Consider the following 11,914-nt stretch of genomic DNA (forward strand, 5'->3'; position numbering starts at 1 on the left):
AAAAAAAAAAAGATTGAATGTCATCTTATTGAGGACGGTAAATGGTACCAACTATAATATTTTTTTCATTATCATTTAAGATTTCAATAGATAAACTTTCTGCTTCCTGAATACACAAATCAGTTCGAATTTTAAATTCAATTTGATAATTGACGTACATGGCAACCCCACCTCCTTTGCCATGCTTTCTATCATTACGAATAAAATTGTAATTTTCAATGCCCAATAGGTCCGGGGAATTGGTGTGCAACCATGTCTCCGTAACTCCTATGACGGAAAATGGGAAATAGTTGAGGGAACTTAAAATAATTCAAATATTTCAAAATTTTTATTTAAACTTCTTATATTAAAATGAATTAAACTGAAGTTAGCACAAATCTGATTTGCGTTATTGAAAGGAAATTGACTGTTAAATTCGTTGATAGTGAAGTACTGGCTTGTGTGGTTCACTAGCTGTTGGTCATCTATTCCGAAATCAGAATCCATTTACAATGAGTGACATTACGTGATAGCTGCATATCATGGTGCAACGTGGAGTGCAGTGCACATAGTATGCACGGGGTCATCCCACGAGACCAACACCCACGAGTCGTACGGTCCACGAGACCGACATCAAAAATAGGTCCATGAGTCATACAGCCCATGAGTTATACGGCTCACGAGTCATACAGCCCATGAGTTCGACACTAAGCACAAAAGGCTCACGAGACCGACACTAAGGAAAGAAGGCCCACGAGACCGACACTACACAATTAAGGCTCACGAGACCGACAGTACGCAAAAGAGACTCACGAGACCGACATTAGGCAAAGAAAGCCCACGAGACAGACATTAGGCAAAGAAGGCTCACGAGACCGACACTAGGCAGAAGAGGCCCAGGAGACCGACACTAGGCAAATAAGGCTCACGAGACCGACAGGATGAACAGCGCCATCTACATGTCAATTACAGGGTGTTCCATTAAGGGGGAAATTACATACTGGCGGGTGCAATTTCGTTACGTTGTCGAGCGAGAGATTGTAACTAACTAATAACAGCACCATCTGCATATCACCGACATTAAGTATGTATTTGTACACCTGTGGCTTTTAGGGGGCGGTTCTGTCTCGCTATGGGGAGCGACATTGTTACCATTTTTCCTTTTTTTTTAAATAAAATTGCCCTCTTCATGGGACCACCCCCCCCCCCCAAAAAAAAAGAATGTATGAAAAAATGATAAAGGACAAGAACGATGAATGGTTTAATTTTTAGATGCCATCGTGCTATGTTACGTGCTATTTCTGATTAGACGGTGGACAGGATCTAAGTTTTTTTTTCGACCTTTTCTTTCTCGCTTCACAAGTTAAGTAAACCTTATTAGATATCCTATCTGCCTGCTTATACCAGCCTGCTTAGAGTTTGATTTGTAATTTTTTTTTAAACTATGATGTATGAAATTCAACGGCTGAAAACGTGTTTTTTTTTTAATCGCAGTGATTCACCTCGATTTCAATGGCTTGTGTTTCTAAAATTATTCCTCTCAAAACGGTACATATTTCATGAAATAGAAAAGTTGTTTTCATGGATGCATCTTCTGCTTCCGCATTTTTAAAGCTGCGTTAATTGAGGATTATATTATTTTCTGTGAATTTATACCATTTCAACGCCTTTGCAGATGACTACCCCCCCCCCCCCCACATCATGTAAAGCAGGTGTGCACTACAACGCTGACCATTTTGTGAATCAATTTTCTTGTAGTGAACTTCATTTCATACCTGGCATTTTCTAGTTGGTTGATCTGAATGTCCACATCATTCTATTATTATTATTTTTTTTTTTTTTGCTAAGTAGGTGTATACCGGTATGGCCTTTTCAGATAGGGAAACGAGGGTGTTTTGGTATTTTCGAAAGTAAAGTTGAAACATCTCATGCACTTTTACTGAATTTTATTTGAGGGAGGGCAATTGACGAGGTAATACCCTAGCAACTTTCCTATTCCATCTCTTAAACCTTCTTTATGCTATTATCTGGACACCCTATACAATAATTAGTCTGTAGATGGCGCTGTTCATCCTGTCGGTCTCGTGGGCCTTCTTTGCCTAGTGTCGGTCTCGTGAGCCTCTATTGCCTAGTGTCGGTCTCGTGGGCCTCTTTTGCCTAGTGTCGGTCTCGTGAGCCTTTTAAGCGTAGTGTCGGTCTCGTGGGTTTTCTTTGCTTAGTGTCGGTCTCATGAGCCTTTTGTGCGTAGTGTCGAACTCATGGGCTGTATAAGTCGTGGGCTTATTTTACTTGATGTCGAACTCATGAGCTTAATTTACTCAGTGTCGAACTCGTGGGCTGTATAACTAGTGGGCTGTCTGACTTGTGAGCCGTATGACTCGTGGGCTGTATGACTTGTGAGCTGTATGACTTGTGGGCTGTATGACTCGTGGGTGTCGGTCTCGTGACGTGCACCCGTATGCACGAGGTGTATACGATGAGGTGCATCGGTGCGTGGTGTGCTGTAACAAACTATAAAGGAGTGATTGAAACGAAATACTTAGAGCCAGAGTCAACATAATTACGTTACTATACTAGTAGTCATAAAAATTAAAAAAAGGGGAACTTAGCTATAAATCTGTGTATAAATGCACATTTAACTATTATTGACCTTATTGAGTCCTCAATGTACCATACAAACTCTACCAAAACTCCTGCACTGGATTTACTGTCATAAGAATAGAACATAATAAAATCTGGTTCACCTGTAACACACAAATAAAGAGGTATTTAGCATTCAGCGACAACAACTAAAAATTAGCTTCTCTCGGAGCTCTTTGATAAGGGCTGTGAAACGCTGAAATGCGGTTATTTCAGATCATCCTGTATAATAATTGCTTTCGCAATAATTCCTTTTTATTTCTCTCTCTTCTTTTACAGAATATGGCATTGTTTTGACGTCACATAGCTCTTTTGTGACATTCAGTGAAATTCAGTTGTCTCTTTGTGCTTTCATAAAAGCAAGCTATTGTGTATATGTGTTACCACAATGCATTGCTTATTTTGAGAAATATGAAAATAAACTAAACTGAAACTATACTAAGCTGACCTGATATTGCTTTGATTTCTTTTCTTTCTTTTACCCATGATATTTGAGGAATGGAACATCCTCCAAAGTTGTCCACATTCTGTATGTGAATAGAGAAGTTTGGAAAACTGGTCCTCATTGCTGTTTTGCTATCCCAAGGTCGACGAGACTGAGAAGCCAGGGCCCTGTTTCATAAAGCTTTTTGTAAAGTTACGCAAGACTTTACAAACGACTGGAAATATGAAGTGCCAAAATGTGTGCACATTTTTCCCTTTTACGTTTTAACAAAGTACGACTGTATGTAAATATTTCATCTACTAGGGGCAAAAATACACTTTCAACTAAAATCGTGCAGTCTTAAAATGTAAGAATGATCATTATCATCTGCAAATTTCAACTTCAGCTATTCAAATTAACAATGATTAGGAAACTCACTTAGCCTGTCATATATAAGTTGTTCGTAAATTCATGCGTAACTTTAAGGGCAGCTTTATGAAACAGGGCCCAGGCTGGCAAGGGGACACTTCCATTAGTCAAGAGGGGTGTTGCTTGGTGGACAACAAAGGGGATGATTCAAGATACATTTTGCACTCTTATATGCTCCAAGTAATCAGCTTCACAAATATTATGAAAACTTTTTTATAACCATATTTAATCTAACATGATCATTATTTCATGGCATTTATGCTAAGTGATGGCACAAAATATTCAACTCATTAAAAAGAAATCGCAGTTATGATGCAACGATAACGGGGAACAGACATGACTGTATAGGCAGGTACACTGCACTGGCTGGTAGGTAAAGTAGGTGAAGAGATGATGTCTCTGCACTATCTCGTACTTCACTGTCACTGTTACCGCATGGAAATGTGAAGCACTCTACTAGGAGTATTAAAATCGACAACGAAGTAACTGCTCAGCTACTGTGATAAAGATAAATAGCCTGACGGTATGTATCAGTTGTTGCTGTTTTGCATAATTCTTTTGAACATTCCGTGTGACTGAGTGCATGTGAATTTGGAGGTGGTCGGCGCTCTAGTGAACGTCATACTATTAATGTACTGAGTACCTCCCATGGGTGAGACTAACTGCAAATTTAAATGTTTATGATATCAATAAATCAAGTAATTGCATGCTTATGCATCGTTACTTTTTCAATACATTACCTGAGTATCTGATGGAAATGTTTTCTTTGAATCTGGATGTACATGATTATGATACTAGAAATAGACAACTTTTTCATAAATCTAGAGTAACTTCCCATTCCCTCAAATCGATTCGGTATATTGGGCCAAATGTGTGGAATTCTCTGCCTCCATCGCTCCGCAGTATTCAATTTCTGACCTCATTTAAAACTAAGTATAAGTTTTATCTTTTGTCTTTTTATGTTTAACGCAATTAACCTCCTGTTAAACATCTTGTATACACTCACATTCACACACACGCTCACACACAATCACACATTGAGTAATCTTGTGCTGTAGTTAGTTATTTTTATGTCATACATAATGGGTGTATCTACCTGACAAGCGTCATATAGGCATATTTTACTGGTATATCCTATTTTGTTTTTCTTTATCATAATGCACTCTGGATTCTTTTATTGTAACTGCTCGCTGAAGTACTTTTCAACATTATTATACCTGTAAATATTGTGTATATATAAATGATTGTTATTTTCCATGTTTTGTTTTATGAAGAATGAAATAAAACGAATGAATGAATAAAATTTGAGCACAAAACTTCAGCAGCACTGCATAAACCAGAACCCTATAATCATTGCAGTAGGCGTTAACTCGCTTTTGTGAGAAATTGAGTGATTTTCCGGCGAAGAGAGCAAAAAGCCAAGCAGGCATTGAGAGAAGGGCCAGAAAACACTTGTGCGATATCATTGTGACAATGAACAGTGAAAGGGAACATACTTTAGATGAAGAAGCTTTCGCTGAAGGTCACGAATAATACGGTTCTTTCATCGTGCGCTAAAAGATACCGTTCTTTTTTTCCCCTTCTCCTGCATGAATTCAGCTTTGTGTTTTTGTCAACAGTAGCCGTGAAGCTCGACGCTATTGATTGAAGAGGTTTCGCAATGGCTTCAGTTGATATTCGCAGGAGCACTGCCGAGGATATACCGCAGATATATGACAAACTTCTCGAGCTGAACCGAGAGACTGGACTGACGAACAATTTTCAGACAACATTACAAGGTAATCGTGCCACTAATCATAGCACATCATATTCCCCTGTCGTTGGCCTTTAGAGTCGTAGAATTCCTCTTGTCTTTTTATTGCATTGTCCTGTATATTATGCTTGTACTGATCCGTATATGTTTTCCTTCATTTTCCACAGGACACTTCAGCATAAACAGAGTTCAGTTTCCCTTCAAATGACACAAAGCAGTGACAAGATTGTCGATCGACAACGATAAAATCGAAACTGACACCAATCTGTACAATATAAAGGGATGGCTCAGTGACAGATATCTATGGATATCGATGGTCTGTCGTTTTCATGGCCTATGCGAATAACTTATCAAATCTATCATCTTGTTCTCTTCCTCTGCTCGTCCACGTCCTCGCCACCATCATCCAGTTTTGATCCGGGCTTCTCTCAGATAACGGGGATAGTCGAATTTACTGTCTTACAGCTACCGCTCTCACGGTACCCCTTCTCACCACCTCGCCCAACGTCAGACACCCTCCTTCGACAAACCTTCCAAAGCTCCTCTGCAACATGTCTCTTTCTCGTGTTCTTTGATCGTTCTGGTGTTCGTGGTTCATACTTTCCTCAGGACACAGTCATCTTCCTTTCTCAGGACGTGCCCATACCACCTCACTCCATTCGTCCTTGCTATCATACCCGTCACTGTCCTCATTCTTCTTTTTATCCATCAGTTTCACATCACACATCGCGCTCCCAACGGCTCTCTCGGTCCTGAAGAAAATCCACATTGGCTTTCCCTTTAAACACCACATATTACTCCCGTGTAACATTGCAAATCTCATACGATTCCGATAAACTCTTCCTTTTTATCTTCAAGGAGAACCTTTTCCATAAGCTTCTCGGGCTCGTTTTGTGTATGTGTGTGTGTGTGTGTGTGTGTGTGTGTGTAAGGGGGGGGGTGCTTTTTAATGTTCAAGCTGCTGTTATCCTCATCGTCAACATCCTGCTACCACAAGTCCCGTCTTAACAGAACCTTCCGAATCAGAGTTACCGCGACAATGTGATGACAATCTTTTCTTACCCTAACAATGAGATGCTCCATGCTGGATGTTGTCTGGACGTTGTCGCAGTAACTTTTGCCCAATTTCTACCCTAGGATAATTACCCCGACATTACCCTGGCTTTACTGCGACAGCGTTCGGACAACCCTTTTAAGACGCTCTCGCGGTATATAAGATTTGGCTGGTACATTCAACACGCATGCGCAATAGTCCAGATAGAATGGTGTACCGCTATAATCGATCACGTGCATAGATTGTAACGACGTTTTGTTTACCAACATGGTTGCATACCTGAATGAACACATTGTATTTTAGATATGATTTTATTTTAGATATGATTTTTAGATATGATTTTATGGATATGACAATTTATCAGTAAGATTATTAAAGGATGCAGCAAGTTTTGTTTGTAAGCCATTGCTTTACATTTTTAATTTGTCCTTAGAAACTGGAATTTATCCTCAAGCCTTAAAGATGGCCAACGTAACACCAATATATAAAAAAGGACCGAAATCGGACCCCGAAAATTACTGACCTATCTCGGTTCTGCCAATAATTGGAAAGGTTTTTAGAGAAAATTGTAAATGATAGGCTGTTTGATTTTTTTTAGTCCAATGATATTTTTTATAAACACCAGTATGGCTTTCGTAAAAGATACAGTATGAAATTGTCTTTAATTGATCTTGTAAATACACTAATGACATCACTTGATGAAGGAAAAATAACACTTGGTATTTTCATAGATTTAAAAAAGGCTTTTGATACGATAAATCATGCTATTCTTTTATGTAAATTGGCTCATTATGGTATTCGTGGAATTCCACTTCAATGGTTTGCTGATTATCTGTCCAACATATCTCAGCTGTTATCTTATAAAGGAATGGTCTCGACACCGAAGACTATAACTTGTGGTGTCCCGCAAGGATCAGTTTTGGGGCCTACACTTTTTGATATTTATAAATGATTTGCCACGCTCTTCCTCTTTCTTTAAATTCAGATTGTTTGCTGACGATTCAAATATTTTTCATACTTATGCTGCTCGCCAAAAAGAAATTGATGTGAATGAAGTAAATGAAAACTTGCATGAAGTTCAAACATGGTGTAATGTCAATAAAATTACAATCAATTTAAAGAAAACAAATTATATGGTAATAAGAGGAAAACGCCAGTTAGTTGCGATGAGGGGTGCGATAAAACTATTTGACACAGACATTGATGAGGTGAGTGTTGCATCCTTCATCGGAACTCAGATTGATTGTCCTCTTACTAGGAAACCTCACATTCAATTGGTAAATAAATGTGTTCGAAGGAAAGTATAGGTGTATTGTATAAATTAAGACAGTATGTTCCACAGCGCATTCTTGTGCTTTTGTATAAATCCTTTATAAATCTTTTTTACAGCCACACATATTATGTGGTATTGAGGTACGGGGCAGTACTTATAAATCTCTCTTAAATTGTAGACATATTTCTCAAAAAAATGGTTCTGAGAGCTATAACATTTTCGTCGTTACGAACATATTTAGAACCATTGTTCCAACGATTCAAACTTCTAGATGTTGTTGGGTTACATAAGTTCTCAGTTCTTTTATTTATGTACGATCTCTGCAATGGAACTATTCCGCACCCTCTGTATGACCATTGCCAAATTGTGTATCATACTTACAAGACAAGAACAAATGAAAAAAGAATGTTGTACTTACCAAAACTTAGAACCACACAGGGACAATTTTCGATTTCCTACTTACGACCAAAACTTTGGAACACATTGCCACGAGAAATGCGTGAACAAAGTAAAAGATCTACATTTCGTAAATGCCTTGCAGATTTCCTACTCTAATAGATATTACACTGTATCAAGCATTATTAGTATTCTATATTAGAAAATGAATGATGTATAAATATTCACAGTCATTTCAACTAACCATGTAATAATTTTTCTTTTGTATTTAGCTTTTAGTATGAAGATCAAGGTGACCAATCTCGACTAGCACTAATGTGCTAACTTTTGGTTTCATTGTTAACAACAGCAACTTTGAAGAATTATGTTACATGTATCATATTTAACTCTCAAATATCATCATTTAATCATGTTATTGTAAAGGAGTAACAGATAGGTATATTTTTTTCACATATACATTGTATATGTAGATACAATCGTGTTATGATTCTTATATGTGCATGTTCTAAATATTGTTGCTAATAAAACTTCAAACTTCAACAATGAGTTTGAACAATTTTCTCATTTTCTGACACAACTTGGAATGTAAACACTAAACAAAAAGTTTCCCCTAAAACAAACCTCTGTAATTTATGAATCAGGAAACTTTGAGGAAATCTGAATACAGGATTACGTAGCTGTATTTCTCGGTTACCTTTCATGTGAAATTCAGTGGATATCACTTGTTCACGCTTGAGTGAGCATGACTTAAAGTCAAAATGGTCACTTTTTGAAGTTCACAAGCCCAATTTTGCAACTTTGATTTGGTGATATCGGAACAAATCTAAATTTTCCAGGATAAAAAGGCATGCAACGTATAATTTATGTGCTTCTTGTCTTACCATGTGACTTGTGCTCAAAATTTCACGGTTGAGTGAACACGGGGTGAAAATTACCAAAATGGCCGATTTGACATGTTTGTCTTGGTAATTTCTATCAATTAAAATTGAATTCGTGTGTTGATCAGTTTTTACACACAATTCATGTAATTTCACGGTTGAATGAGCACATTCAACCGAGACAAAGAAAATAACAATCTAAATTGTGCAGTGAGAATTGCGATAATTTTTCGCACTGAAATCAACTGTTAAATGCTCTTTGCATTGTCTTTGATACCACTGTGCATACAGTGATCACTTGACATTTCAGTCACGCTTCAAAGCGCATGTGGGGCTGGAAAACCCTTTTTATCCTATATAATAAAAAAATCTTCTTTGTTTTTTATGTTTTAGTTGAAACGTTGGGAAATTACTCTGATTTCAATGAAAAGAATAACATTTCAGTAAAAAAATGACATTTTGACATGCTCCAGCGAGCACATAAGATGAGCAAAGTGTGCAGGTCAAAACCATTTTTCGTGGCTGAAATTCCCATAAGATTTACATTTGTTTTGTTTATGAAGACGTGTTCAGCGATCTTAGCGGATAGAGCCTAAAAAGTGACTGCAGATGCTACCCAATCTGTGTTATATTGCCATAACGATCACATTATAGTCAACGAACATTTTAAGCAACTATCATCACCATAACAATCATCAACATCACATGAACAACAAAGGCCACTATCTCACCACAATCAATATATCTGTCTCCAGACTCTCAGTGCATATTTGCAGCACGGGAGGATATTGATGTTTAACAAAAGTGACATTTGGTATCATGTCAACGATTAATTGCATTTATTTCCCCCTGAGTTGATGCATGACTTCATGACGTCACAAAGACATCTAGAACTTAATGCCAAAATTAGTATTCAGTAGCGAGAACAAAGGCCCGGAGATTTAATTTGCATAATTTCTCATCTCTGCCCCAACAAGGGGATTTCATCAAACTAATGGCAGACCAATTTCCCACGATTACTTCAATATTTAATCAAAGGTAGCCATGGATTATAAGGGGAGTTTCCAGCCCCATGTACCCTTTGACGTGTAAAATTTGAAGGAATGCCAAGGATCACTGAGACATCTTAAAACGCAATAATGAAATGTTTTTCAGTTGATTTCAGATGCAGAAAATTAATGCAACACCTGCTGGATGATTTCAATAAGATAAATCATTGTTTCACAATGTGGTCAATCAACCGTAAAATAAATCACTTTCCATGCAAAAGTCATTGTTATACAACACCTTAGAATGATGTCAAATTGTGATTGGCCAAGAACATGTCACATGACATTCAATAGAAAATACCTATCAAACTCATTGAGAGTAACAGCCGTGCAATAGGCCCCTGGCATGGGCCTATTGCACGGCTCGCAGGTACTAATGCACGGCTTCGCGGGGGGTTACTAATGCACGGCCGCTCGACTTCACTAGCAAAGCGCCAGCAAGCTGGCCGGCTGCGCTGCCGGTAAGTTCATTCACAGGCCAGGCGCGCGCAGCGGAGTACTGCAACGTTTTACGTGTACGCGCAGCTACTTTTCCTAGCTAGTTGCATGTATTGCGGCCTTACGTTATTACGGCTGTGTTTTTACTTTTGACTCTGATCTGCTACGTGGGCCACAGTGATCACAAAATCAAGACTTCATTTCATGTTGAGAAACCGTAATTTGATTATTTTTCTGTGTTTTTACACAAAATCATTGTCGGAAATAGACAAGACCTACTAGATCTACCGACATCTCAGATCGGCCTAACAGTTAGGCCTAACGCGATCTAACGTTAGTGTAGAATGGGTATAGACCTTGCAGAGTTTGCGATTCCTGTGACTGTGTGGTCGAATCATGACGAGTGTTTGAAAGCAGAACACTGGGTGGTTTACAATTCTCGGCCTAATTGTTACATTTATTTTTGGGCCTTCCCGAATTGGCGGTCTCTAATTTAGTACTGTGATTGTGGACAAGGTGTTGTATAAAACGAATAATTTATGATTTTGTTCGTGCATTGGGGCACGTAATATCGCACGAGGCGCGAGATGAGCCACTGGTCTATTCAACAAGGCGCGTATGCACTCACAACTCATAAATTATTCGTATATTATAAAATGGGTTCAAGAATGTAGCCAATTGGAAGCGCTGAAATGAGTCACGTGTGCGTGCATGATTTTTCTACGATCATGCACGGCCTGACGTCACAATGTTTACACTAGCAGTGCGCACTCAATCGTTTGTTACAAGTACGTCACGCGCTACTATACGCGCTGCCAATCCTGTAAGCAACTTCTAGTTCGGGCTGCCAGCCGGCCTTTCTTGTGCATAACATGTGGCGTATGTATGCTCTTATACGTACAGTACTTATATGTGCGGGATTTCCGAGTGCGACGTGCGTAAATGTTTGGGACGAACATCTTCGGACATCTTGACTTTTGAACGAGTGCTACATGTAGCTGACTGGTATTGACCCACAAAGGTACGTGAAAAATGTTTAGTTTTCGACCCATTTTATAAAACAAATGATGCACAGGATTATTTCGTGGCGTTAGTGAAGGTGCGGCGCACTCGAGAGTATTAACAATGGTGCAACATGCACGAGGCGCAGCACTCTATCCTGTGCATCATTTGTATATTAGCTTTCAAAAACAAAAATTCCTCCTCTGCACATGAGCTTACCATGGGGTTTATGGCCAAACTGCCAATTTTTCATTATGTAGGGTAAAAAAAGGGGGTTCAGCCTCACTTGCTTATTGAAGCGTGACTGAAATGTCAGGTGGTCACTGATATGCGTGTGGGTATTAGCACAATATAAAAAAACATCATACAGTTGATTTCAGTGCACAAAATTATCGCAATTCTTACTGCACAATTTAGATTGTTGTTTTTCTTTGTTTTTAATGTGCTCATTCAACCGTGAAATTATGTGAATTGTGTGTAAAAACTGTTCAACGCACGAATTCAATCTCAATTGATAGAAATTACCACGAGAAACATGTCAAATCGGCCATTTTAGTAATTTTCACCCCGTGTTCACTCAACCGTGACATTTTGTGCAC

The sequence above is a fragment of the Diadema antillarum genome, unplaced genomic scaffold, assembly GCF_040938485.1.
Source record: "Diadema antillarum isolate AM-2024a unplaced genomic scaffold, OU_Dant_1.0 scf00000120, whole genome shotgun sequence".
Lineage (NCBI taxonomy): Eukaryota > Metazoa > Echinodermata > Echinoidea > Diadematoida > Diadematidae > Diadema > Diadema antillarum.